Here is a 13,314-nt window from a genome sequence, read left to right as displayed (position 1 = left end):
TCTATCTACACAATGGAATATTTTTCAGCCATAAAAGGGAATGAATACATGCTACAACATGGGTGAACCTTGAAACATGCTAAGTGAAAGAAGCCAGTCACAAAAGGATAAATATGTATAAGTCCCTTTGCGGGAGAGATCTAAAACTAGGTGAATCCATAAAGACAGACATCAGATTGGTGGTTGCCGGGGGCAAGGGGGAGGGGAGAACAGGAGTGACTGCTAACGGATGTGGGGTTTCCTTTTGGAGTGATAGGAAAGTTCTGGAATGAGATAGTAGTGATGGCTGCAGAACAATGTGAATGTACTTAATGACACTGAATTGTACACTTTTAAATGGTTACGATGGTCAATTTTATGTGTATTTGATCATAATAAAAAGAAATCTAGGCTGGGCGTGGTGGCTCACATCTGTGATCCCAGCACTTTGGGAGGCCGAGGTGGGTGGACTGCTAGAGGCCAGGAGTTTGAGACCAGCCTGGGCAACATGGTGAAACCCCATCTCTACAAAAAATTCAAAAAATAGCCAGGTGTGGTTGTGCGCATCTGCAGCCCCAGCTGCTCAGGAGGCTGAGGTGGGGAAGATGGCTTGAGCCCAGAACGTAGAGGCTGCAGTGAGCCAAGATCATGCCACTGCATGAAGGAAAGAAAGAGAGAGAGAGAAAAGAAGGACGAAAGAAAGAAAGAAGAAAAGAGAGAGGGATGAGGAGAAGGAGAGAGGGAGGGAAGGAAGAAGGAAGAAAAAGAGGGAGGGAGGAAGGAAGGAAGGAAGGAAAAAAAATACCCAGCTTCTCTAGAACCAGCAGATCTGCAAACTGGACCCTCAGTGCCACATGGCACCCATCGTCTAGAGCTGAGGGACCCTGTATCTTTCAGAGTTCTCTGGGTCACCAGTGCACTCATAGCCACTTTACTCATTCGTGTTACCTGTCTGGCCCCTCAAAGTATTTGTGATTTTGATCCCCGATAAAACCATAAAGCTTTCTTCAAATGTCCTTTGTAAATCTAGTATGTCACTTTTAGTAGTTTCCTGTCTCCTGCAGGTATTTTTACACTTCTTTCTTTCAACAGATCACAGTAGTTTTACAGCCTGTGTCTGATGATTCTAATATTTGAAGTCTCCAAGAGTCTGTTTCTGCTAGGTCTTGCTCATGGTGTCATAGTTCCTTGTTATATGCCTGGTTCTCTTTGACCATGCTGGACACTATTTTAAAATTTATTCCTAGGGATAATTTGAGGCCTCCCCCTAGAGATAATTTATATTTGCTTCTGCCAGGCTCCTCAGGTCACTGCTAGTCTGGGATGACCTTAATCTAAGTTCAGGGTTTGTGAGTCCCTGACCACTCAGGTGATGCGAATACTGGCCGCAGAGTTGTGCAAGACTGGTTGACTTCTTGTAGTCTGAGGGTGGAGCCAGGGATGTGCTGCAGGTGGTTTACAGGCTTCTGCTTCCCACCTCTGTGTTTAGTGACCTCATGCTGAGAGTTTGGAATCAGCTGTGGAGGGAGTATTTACACCATGGAAATCGGCAAATGATCTATACATCAGGACCCTCCTTCCCCAGCCCCAGCCAGAGCTGGTGGTTGAACATTTACCAGCATACCATTGGTGGAGTCCGACAGGGCCCAAATTATCGTGGGAAAGGACTCCCACTTAGTGTGAGTCGTGGACTTTAATTTTCTGGCCTTTTTTAAATTGAGACGGAGTCTTGCTCTGTCACCCAGACTAGAATGCAGTGGTGCGATCTCAGCTCACTGTAAGCTCCGCCTCCTGGGTTCACGCCATTCTCCTGCCTCAACCTCCCCAGTAGCTGGGACCACAGGCGCCCGCCACCACGCCTGGTTAATTTTTTGTATTTTTAGTAGAGACGGGGTTTCACCGTGTTAGCCAGGATGGTTTTGATCTCCTGACCTCGTGATCCACCCACCTCGGCCTCCCAAAGTGCTGGGATTACAGGCATGAGCCACCGCGCCTGGCTTTTTTTTTTTTTTTTTTTTTTTTGAGACGGAGTCTCGCTCTGTCGCCCAGGCTGGAGTGCAGTGGCACAATCTCGGCTCACTGCAAGCTCCGCCTTCTGGGTTCACACCATTCTCCTGCCTCAGCCTCCTGAGTAGCTGGGACTGCAGGCGCCCGCCACCACGCCCAGCTAATTTTTTTTTGTATTTTTAGTAGAGACGGGGTTTCACTGTGTTAGGCAGGATGGTCTGGATCTCTTGACCTCATGATCCACCCACCTCAGCCTTCCAAAGTGCTGGGATTACAGGCTTGAGCCACCGCACTCAGCCTAATTTTCTGGACTTTTGCCCCATAAAACCATTCATGGTTAAGTTCAAATATGCTAAGCTGGCAAAAGTAAAAGTGGCTTCCTTGCCAGATTACCTTTCAGTGTTTTTTCCTTCAATTTTGGCCTAATTTCTCACTATCTTCTTTCTTACAGTCAGCATGTAGTGGCTTTTAGGATATTTTCAAATATTTTTCCTAGCACTTTTAGTTACTTTGCGAGTTAGTCTGAATAATTGTTTCCTAGAAACTGGAAGTCAAGCTCTCTACAAATGTTTACTATTATTCTAGTTATGTTAAAAGAGTAAAAGAGGCCGGGTACAGTGGCTCACACTTGTAATCCTAGCACTTGGGGAGGCTGAGGCGGGCAGGCAGATCACCTGAGGTGAGAAGTTCAAGACCAGCCTGGCCAACATGGCGAAACCCCATCTTTACTAAAAATACAAAAAATTACCCGGGTGTGGTGGCAGGTGCCTGTAATCCCAGCTACTCAGGAGGCTGAGGCAGGAGAATCGCTTGAACTCGGGAGATGGAGGTCTCAGTGAGCCCAGATCACACCACTGCACTCCAGCCTGGGTAACAGAGCGAGACTCCGTCTCAAAGAAAAGACAAAAAAAAAAAAAGAGTAAAAGAGGGATTCCAGGGTCACAGAAGTGAGTGAGTTAGTTATGGCTGTGTCAAATGTCCTAACCTCTCTGTGCCTCATCTGTAAAATGGGGATGAAAATAACTACACCCATTTCATAGGGTTCTTATGAAAATTACGCACACTAGGCTAGGCGCGGTGGCTCATGCCTGTAATCCCAGCACTTTGGGAGGCCGAGGCGGGCAGATCACGAGGTCAGATCGAAACCATCCTGGCTAACGTGGTGAAACCCTGTCTCTACTAAAAATACAAAAAATTAGCCGGGCATGGTGGCGGGCGCCTGTAGTCCCAGCTACTCGGGAGGCTGAGGCAGGAGAATGGCATAAACCCAGGAGGTGGAGCTTGCAGTGAGCTGAGATCGCAGCACTGCACTCCAGCCTGGGCGACAGAGCGAGTCTCCGTCTCAAAAAACAAAACAAAACAAAAAGAAAATTATGCACACTATCTGTCAAGCACTTAGAGCAGTGTCGCCGCGCAGTAAGTGCTGCATCAGAAAGGACGGACGTGTGCCACATAACAACGTTCCAGTCCACAACTGCATATATGATGGTGGTCCCAGAAAATTGTAACGGAGCTGATGACATTGGATCCATCCTCGAGTCATAGTGCAATTACTTTAATTCATTCATTCATTGATGTAGAGACGGGGTCTTGCTCCCGCAATTACTTTATTTATTTAGAGACAGGGTCTCACTCTGCCCAGGCTGGAGTGCGGTGGCAGGATCATGGCTCACTGCAGCCTCCTCCTCCCAGGCTCAAGTGATCCCCCTCCCTCAGCCTCCCAAGTAGCTGGGACCACAGGTGTGTGCCACCATACCCAGCTATTTTTTATTTATTTATTTTTTTGAGACAGGGTCTCACTCTGTTGCCCAGGCGGAGTGCAGTGGCAGGATCATGGTTCACTGCAGCTTTGACCTTCTGGGCTCAAGCCATCCTCAGCCTCCTGAGGAGGCTGGGACTACAGGTGTGTTGCCACCACGCTTTTTTTTTTCTTTATTGTAGAGAGGGGGGTCTCACTTTGTTGCCCAGACTGGTCTCAAACTCCTGGGCTCAAAGGATCTTCCTGCATCCCAAAGTGCTGGGATTACACTTATGAGCCACTATGCCCAGCCTAACTTTATTATTTTTATTTTTTTAATTTTTTTTGAGATGCAGTTTCACTCTTGTTGCCCAGGCTGGAGTGCAATGGCATGATCACGGCTCACTGCAACCTCCGCCTCTCTGGTTCAAGTAATTCTCCTGCCTCAGCCTCCCAAGTAGCTGGAATTACAGGCACCCACCACCACATCCGGCTAATTTTTGAATTTTTAGTAGAGATGGGGTTTCACCATGTTGGTCAGGCTGGTCTTGAACTCCTGACCTCAGGTGATCCACCCATCTCAGCCTCCCAAACTGCTGGGATTACAGGCATGAGCCACCGCGCCTGGCTGTAACTCTATTTTTAAAATAAATCTAATGCAGCATAAGTGTACCATGCTTGTAAAGCCTGTAGTAGTGGATAGTAATGTCCTGGGCCTTCACATTCCCTCACCACTCACTGACTCACCCAGAGCAACTTCTAGCCTGCAAAATCCATTCACAGTTAGTGCCTGTGCAGATGGACCATTTTTTATGTTTTACACTGTATTTTTGCGGTACCTTTTCTATGCTTAGAAATGTTTAGATAGACAAACCCTTACCTTTGTGTTACAATTGCTTACAGAATTCAGTACAGTACAGTATAGGATTCCCAGGCCATACAGGTTTGTAGCCTAGGAGCAGTAGGCTCTACCGTACAGCCTAGGTGTACAGTAGGTGACACCATCTGGGTTTGTGAAATCACACTCCATGATGTTTGCACACTGATGAAATTGTCTGGGCTGGGCACCATGGCTCACACCTGTACTCCCAGCACTTTGGAGGCCAAAGTGGGAGGACCACTTGAGGCCAGGAGTTCAAGCCCAGTCTGGGCAACATAGCGAGACTTAGTCTTTACAAAAAAATGAAAAAAAAATCAGCCAGGTGTGATGGTGCACCCCTGTAGTCCCAGTTACTCAGGCAGCTGAGGTGGAAGGATCGCTTGAGCCCAGGAGTTCAAGGCAGCAGTGAGCTGTGATCGTGCTACTGCACTCCAGCCTGAGTGACAGAATGAGACTCTCTTTAAAAAAAAGGAAAAAAATTGCCCAACAATGCATTTCTCAGGACATATCCTCGTCGTTAAGCGACACATGGCTATATTTGTTAGAGGACCTGTACAATTGCTCACGTCATCATTATAATCATCATAATGATTAAACATCATTACTATGTAATGACCCTCGCTAGGGACTGAAGTCAAACTATTCCCCTTTCCTTGCTTTCTAAATTCAAGTATCCATCCACTCCTGCTGCTGTTCCTCCGGGGTGGAGGCTCGTTCACCACTGCGGGGTGGAGGAGGTTTCCATCTCTGGAACAGAGATGTGTAATTGTGAGGCGCGTGCAGGCCCAGCCTCGGTGAGTCTCTGCAGCCTGGCAACTTGCAGCGGCAGCAGCAGCCTGTGGTTTCATAAACAGAGGTGTTCTGGTGTTTAGGGAGCAGGTCATTAGCCAGGCCTAGCAAAGAGGCAAAGCTTTAAGGAGAAAGCTCCAACCACAGAATGAAATATACTCCATTCCTCTGACACAGGAACAGAAAGGCGATGAAGCGAAGCACGAAAAAGACCATCAAGGCCGCCTCCCTCCTTTTACAGAAAAGAAAGCTACAATTCAATAGCTGCCCAGCCACTTAGCAGAGTTGCGACCAGAACTCAGCTCTCCTGATTGGGGAACCTGGGCTTCCGGACTCCACACACGTCATAACGCTGATAGTTTGAAATCAGCTCTAATGGGAATATTTACACTATGGAAATCGGCAAGTGCTATACGTCAGGCTCCTCCCCTCTTCCCCACCCAGAGCTGGTTGATAAGCATTTAGCAGTACGCAGCTGGTGGAGCTCAGTGAGGTCCCAAATTATTAGCATTTTCTAAATGCAGAAAGTCTGGATGACCCAGTGGCTTGGAGTAAAGTTGGGATCCTTCTACACACAGGCTCGGTACATTCTTAGGTCAGGGATCTAGAAGGCTGCCCAGATTTCTTCCCCTGTACTCTCCACATGTGGAGTGATTCCGCCTGTTCAGCATCTGAACACCTTCCTAGTTCCGGGTGAGCCTTTGTGGGTGGAGGCAGCCCCTCCCCACCCTGCTACAGGAGCTAAAGGGGGTATGTCTGTCTCTTAACTGGGGGCCCAGTTAAGCCCTGGGAATGGGTTCCAACCTTAGGTGTGGATGGTGGATGGTCTAGCCAGTTGATTTTTTAAAAATAATGGTTCTATTAAGATACAATTCATGCAGCATAAAATTCACCCTTTTAAAATATATAATTCAGTGGTTTTTAGTATATTCACAGAGTTGTGCAACTGTCACCACAATCAATTTTAGAACATTTCATCATCCATAAAAGAAACCCTGTACCCATTAAACAGTCACTCTCCGTCTCCCCTCCCCACAGCCTCTGGCAACCACTAGTCTATATGGTTTCATATAAATTGAGGATGTTTCACATAAATTGAGTCATACAATATGTGGCCTTTTAGGTCTGGCTTCTTTTGCTTAGCGTGTTTTCAAAGATCATCTGTCTGGTAGCATGCATTAATACATAATTTCTTCTTATAGCTAAATAATATTCCATTGTATAGATATACCACAATTTGTTTTTTCATTCTTTTGTTGATGGTTATGGGATTGTTTCTACCTTTTGTTTTTCTTTTTTTTTGAGATGGAGTCTCACTCTGTCACCCAGGCTGGAGTGCAGTGGCATGATCTCAACTCACTGAAACCTCAGCCTCCCGAGTTCAAGCCATTCTCATGCCTCAGCCTTCCAAGTATCTGGGATTACAGGCACAAACCACCATGCCCAGCTAATTTTTATATTTTTAGTAGAGATGGGGTTTCACCATGTTGGCCAGGCTGGTCTCAAACACCTGATCTTAGGTGATCCACCTGCCTCTGCCTCCCAAAGTGCTGGGATTATAGGTGTGAGCCACCATGCCCTGCCTTGTTTTTTGTTTTGTTTTGTTTTGTTTTGTTTTCAAGAAATGAGGTCTCACTTGCCCAGGCTGGTCTCAAAGTTTTGAACTACTGGATTCAAGTAATTCTCCCACCCTCGCCTCCCAAAGTGCTGCGATCTGTGATCTGTGGCATGAGCCATTGTGCCTGGTCTTACCTTACCTTTTAGCTACTATGATTAATGTTGCTATGAACACTAATGTACATAATGGTCTTTATGTGTGGATGTATATTTTCCCTTCTCTTGGCTACATACCTAGGAAGGGAATTGCTGGGTCATATGGTAATTCTATGTTTAACATTTTGAGGAACTGCCAAGCTACTTTCCAAAGCAGCTGCACCCTTTTACACTTCCACCGGCAATGTGGCAACTGCTCCACATCCTTGCCAACACTTGTTATTGTCTTTTTAAATTTTTAGCTATCCTAGTGGAGGTCAAGCGGGATCTCATTGTGTGATTGATTTTGACTTTGAGGTTTGAGGAAGGTAGGGACAATGGAGAAATGACTCACAGCAGACGTGGCCATTGGAAATCTTAACAGGATTGGAGGATCAAGTGCTCAGGGGTGGCAGCACCACTGGGACGTCCTGGCATCCTTTGGTTCCCACTCATCTCCAGGGCTTGCTTCTCCAGTGTCTCCATTGATTCTGTGAGTTGCCTGGTAGCTTTGAAATCAAGTCCTTTTCCACTTAAGCTAAGCAGAGTCAAGTTCTATTACTGCAAACCAGAGATCATGATTGACACCAAATTGAAGCTGTCCCTTTCTCCTTCTCCTTCTTTGAGACAGGGTCTCACTCTGCTGCCCAGGCTGAAGTGCAGTGGTGCAAAACAGCTCACTGCACCTCAACTTCTCCAGGCTCAAGTGATCCTCCCACCTAAGCCTCTGGAGTAGCTGGGACAACAGCCTTGTGTCATCATGCCCAGCTAAATTTTGTATTTATTTATTTATTTTTTTGAGACAGAGTCTTGCTCTGTCACCCAGGCTGGAGTGCAGTGGCACAATCTCGGCTCACCAAACTCCACCTCCCAAGTTCAAGCGATTCTCCTGCCTCAGCTGCTTGAGTAGCTGGGATTACAGGTGCGTGCTACCGCGTCCAGCTAATTTTTGTATTTTTAGTAGAGATGGGGTTTCACCATGTTGGCCAGGCTGGTCTCAAACTTCTGACCTCAGGTGATCCGCCCACCTTGACCTCCCAAAGTGCTGGGATTACAGGTGTGATCCACTGGGCCCAGCCTAAATTTTGTATTTTTTATAAAAATGGAGTTTCACCATATTGCCCAGGCTGGTCTCAAACTCCTAGGCCAAAATGATCCTCCTGCCTTGGCCTCCCAAAGTGTTGGGATTACAGGCATGAGCCACGGTGCCCAGCCGCTTTCATTTTTAAAAACTTGAAATCCCTGGAAAACTCAAAAGGATGAAAAAGTGCCAACTCAAGGACTTAAAGTAGGTGGGGCTGAAACCCACTGTGAGCCATTCAATCTGTGGCTGGTGTCATAGGAAGGAACACACTGACTTTGGGGCTAGTCTTTCCTGGGACCCTCTGAGTGACCGCCTATCCCACATCAGGACCCTGGGATATGAAGAACTGAGAAGTGGCCAGATCTTCCACTTGGAAAGCTTGGCCAGCCTCCATTCTTCCTACCCACTTCCTTTATTTTTTTCTTTTTAAATTTAATAGAGTCAGGGTCTTGCTGTGTTGCCCAGGCTGGTATTGAACTCCTGGCTTCAAGCAATCCTCCCACCTCAACCTCCCAAAGTGCTGGGATTACAGGTGTGAGCTGCTGCACCCCGCCACCTACCCACTTCCCATATGAAACATTCCTACTCAGGCTCATGAGGAAGAATCATACCTAGATGCCTTGTCTTGAGCCTGCAGCATTCCCCAGGGTTGACTGTAGAAACCTTTGGTTCACTGAATGCATCTGGCTCTTCCTCAGCTCCCAGCTTTGGCTCACTTGGCTCCCTCTGGAACATTCTCCCCTCTCTGACCACTTCATCTAAACCTGCCCCGCTCTAGGGATTCCCTCTCACAGGGGCCGGGCTTTTCCCTCGTGGCTCTGAGCACCGTTTGCAAGTTTACGTTAATGTGTTTGTTTAACATGAGCCCCCTAAAGGCAACAGCCACTCTCTTGTTCACTCCAAATAGGCAGCCCTCACTCACACAGGGCCCAGCACACAGTCAGCGTTTGTTGAATTCATGAGTGGGTAATAAATGAAGTCCATCTCTCTCAGGTTTTTTTTTCTTTTTTTCAGATGAAGTCTGGCTCTGTCACCCAGGCTGGAGTGCAGTGGTGCCATCTCGGCTCACTGCAATCTTTGCTTCCCAGGTTCAAGCGATTAACCTGTCTCAGCCTCCCAAGTAGTTGGGATTATAGGAGCGTGCCACCACAACCGGCTAATTTTTGTATTTTTAATAGAGATGGGGTTTTGTCATGTTGGTCAGGCTGGTCTCAAACTTCTGACTTCAGCTAATCTGCCCACCTTGGCCTCCTAAAGTGCTGGGACTACAGCCACTTCTTCCAGTCCCATCTCACTCAGATTGTAAAGGAACAAATGAGATGCTTCCAGGGGAGGGGGGACGGCAGCCACCCTCGCATCCAGGAGGCATGCGCCCCACTCCCCCATCCCCTCACAGGTGCAGGGACAGCCATGGTCCAGGCCCGGAGGACTACCCACTGTCCCTTCTCCAGGGCAGCCAGTCTGGCCAGTGGGCTGGGGGTGGTGCAGTCTGCAGCACATCCAGGTGGCGTGAAGTGCTCACTGGAGCCTGCCCTCGCTGTGGTCATGAAACTTGCTCCCCTCAAAAAACTCCACCAGCTTTAAAGATATGCAGCTTTAAAAAGATATGCAAAAATAAATACTATATTTATACTGATGTGTTTTATGACTTCCAATCAAAACAACAAGAGGACGTGGGGAGGGGGCCTCAGACGATGGTCCGAGCCCTTTTCTTATTGTTTTTGTTTTTGTTTTTTGAGACAGAGTCTCGCTCTGTCGCCCAGGCTGGAGTGCAGTGGCGCGATCTCGGCTCACTGCAAGCTCCGCCTCTCAGGTTGATGCCATTCTCCTGCCTCAGCCTCCGGAGTAGCTGGGACTACAGGTGCCCGCTACCACGCCCGGCTAATTTTTTGTATTTTTTTTTTTTTAGTAGAGACGGGGTTTCACCGTGTTGGCTAGGATGGGCTCGATCTCCTGACCTCGTGATCCTCCCGCCTCGGCCTCCCAAAGTGCTGTGATTACAGGTGTGAGCCACCGCGCCCGGCCATGGTCCGAGCCCTTTTGAGTCGGGGCAGCTTCAGTATTGACGCCCCCACCCTTGCCTCACGGCACCACTTGCGATTTCACACTCTCAGGGAGGGCGGTGACACCAGTGCTGGACAACGACCTTCCTGGGGCTGATGCCTCTCGCCTGGGCACTAATAAATGCGAGTCTGCCTTGGCATCAGTGCACTCGGGAGAACACGAGCTTCAGGGCACCGAGACCCGCAGCTCACTGTCCCACCAGTCAGCATCGCGCTGCCGCTGAACAGTGTTGTATCAACCGGCTTTTCTTTTTTTGTTTTAATATTCTTTCCAGCTAAGCTAGCAGAGGGCGGTTACATGACATATGAGCAGGGTGGCAACTACTGTCAACTCCCAGCGCCTGGCATCTATTTATTACAGTCAATTTGGAAATAGCTGCCCGCAGGGGAACTGCTGGCCAAATACCTAAAGAACATGCTCAAGCCGAAAACACCAGTGTCTCAGGCAGCCACAGCTTGAGGACACAGATGTTTAAAAAAAGACCTTTTTGTTTGCATCACCTCGAAGCACAGCAGAAGGCCGGGTCTGCACAAGCCAGGCAGCCAGTGAGGAGACCTGGTGCTATGGCACCGGCAGGAGCATTTGCTCAAGAATTGAAAGGCACAGGGCAGATAGTGGAAATAATTCAGGGGTGACTGCGTCAGAAAGGTGGTACAGATTTCATTTTTTAAACACTTTATGGCCGGGTGCGGTGGCTCACACCTGTAATCCCAGCACTTTGGGAGGCTGAAGCAGGAGGATCATGAGGTCAAGAAATCGAGACCATCCTGGCTAACATGGTGAAACCCCATCTCTACTAAAAATATAAAAAATTAGCCAGGCATAGTGGCAGGCGCCGTAGTCCCAGCTGGCTGAGGCAGGAGAATGGCGAGAACCCGGGAGGCGGAGGTTGCAGTGAGCTAAGATCGCGCCACTGCACTCCAGCCTGGGCGACAGAGCGAGACTCCATCTCAAAAAATAAAAATAAAAATAAAGATAAAAATAAATAAAAACTTTATGTTGAAATAATTTTAGGCTTGCCAAGATAGTGCCATGATCCCTAGACCCTTCACCCAGTTTCCCTAATGTGAACATCTTACACAACTGTGATACACTGAGCAAAACTCAGAAATTTTGTTTTGAGATAGGATCTCGCTCTGTCACCCAGGCTGGAGTGCAGTGGCACGATCACGGCTCACTGCAGCCTCAACCTCCCAGGCTCAAGTGATTCTCTGGCCTCAGCCTCCCGAGTAGCTGAGTCCACAGGCATGCTCCACCATGTCCAGCTAATTTTTAAAAAATGTTTTGTAGAGACGGGGTCTCCCTATATTGCCCAGGCAGATTTTGAACTCCTGGGCTCAAGTGATCCTCCCAGCTTGGCTGCCCAAAGTGCTGGGATTAAGCCACTGCCTACCGCCCAAAACTCAGAAATTAATATTGGTGCAACACTATTAACTAAACCACAGACTTTAGTTGGATTTCACCAGTTTTTCCACTAATGTCCTTTTTCTGTTTCAGGAACGGATCCAGGTGTCCACACTGCATTTAGTTGTCATAGTTCCGTCTCTTATGGTCTGTGAGAGCTTCTCCATCTTTCCTTGTCTGTCATGACCTTGACATTTTTTGAAGAGTGCTGGTCAGGTGTTTGGTACAGATCTGTAGTATTTGTGGAAATCTGTTGGAATGAGTACCCTTGGCCTACGAGGCAGAGTCGGGGGTGGTGAGCTACACCCTGTGGGACAAATCTAGGCTGCTGCCTGTGTTTGCAGGTCTCCAAGCTAAGAATGGGTTTCACATTTTTAAGTGGTTGAAAAAAAAAACAAAAGACAAATAATAGTCCATGATATGTGGAAATTATCATGAAATCCAAATGTCAGTGTCCATAGGTAAAGCGGGGCTGGGAGGCAGCCACAGGCATTCTTTTCTGTGTTGTCCCTGGGGGCTTTTGCACTACAATGGCAGGCTTGGGAAGTCACTACAGAGGCCCTTTGGCCCCAAGAGCCTCAATATTTCCTCCCTGGCCCTTGACAGAGGAGGTTTGCCCACCCTGACGAGGGCCCTGTGAGGACCTGCCATTGGCCTTCATTCCAAAGCTAAGTCAGCTATGAAAAGAGCATGGAGCGGCTGGGCACAGTGGCTCATGTCTGTAATCTCAACACTTTGGGAGGCCGAGGTGGGTGGATCACCTGAGGTCAGGAGTTTGAGACCAGCCTGGCCAACATGGTGAAACCCCATCTCTACTAAAAATACAAAAATTAGCCAGGTGTGGTGGCGCAGGCCTGTAATCCCAGCCACTTGGGAGGCTGAGGCAGGAGAATCACTTGAACCTGGGAGGTGGAGGTTGCAATGAGCCGAGATCGTGCCACTGCACTGCAGCCTGGGTGACAGAGCGGCAAAAAAAAAAAAAAAAAAAAAAAAAGAGCACAGAGGCTTCAAGTTCATTCATTCCATCATTCCACAAATACTTGTTGAGAGCTCATCATCAAAATTAGGAGAGACCCCTATTTGAGCAAACGCTAACTCTTGCTCAAACTCTGGGTTTGGGAGAGGTTAATTTGCACCAAATGTCTTCCTGATTCTCAGGCACAGTTTCTGCTGTGATAATAATAGCTGCTGTCATATTTGGAGCTCTACCCTGTGCCAATAACGCTTTACTTGCACCATCTCTTCTCATCTGCACCACCACCGCAGGAGTTGCTCCGGGAGGAAACTGAGGTCTAAGAGCTTAGCCACACCCAAGGGCGCACAGGTGGCTAGAAAGTTGCAGAAGCTGAACAGGAGCATGGCAAGTCCATGGGCTCCCAGCGCAGACGCTGTGCGTGCGAGGCCCTCACCTGCAGGTGGGACTGGGGGTCTGGAGCAGAGAGCTGGCGCCAGGGAGGCTCTTGGTGGTTCCTGATCCAGAACTCACAAACCAGGATGTGAGAGTCAGCCGGCCACAGGCCCTGTGTGAAACGCACAGGAATCTTTCTGCAAAGGAGCATCACAGTGTTTTTGGTGTTCAGCATTTAGTTCCTAAGTGTGATGCATGAGCGAGCTCCA

The sequence above is a fragment of the Pongo pygmaeus genome, chromosome 10, assembly GCF_028885625.2.
Source record: "Pongo pygmaeus isolate AG05252 chromosome 10, NHGRI_mPonPyg2-v2.0_pri, whole genome shotgun sequence".
NCBI classification, from domain to species: domain Eukaryota; kingdom Metazoa; phylum Chordata; class Mammalia; order Primates; family Hominidae; genus Pongo; species Pongo pygmaeus.
The sequence above is the reverse complement of the archived record's forward strand: the minus strand, read 5'-3'. Positions refer to the sequence as shown.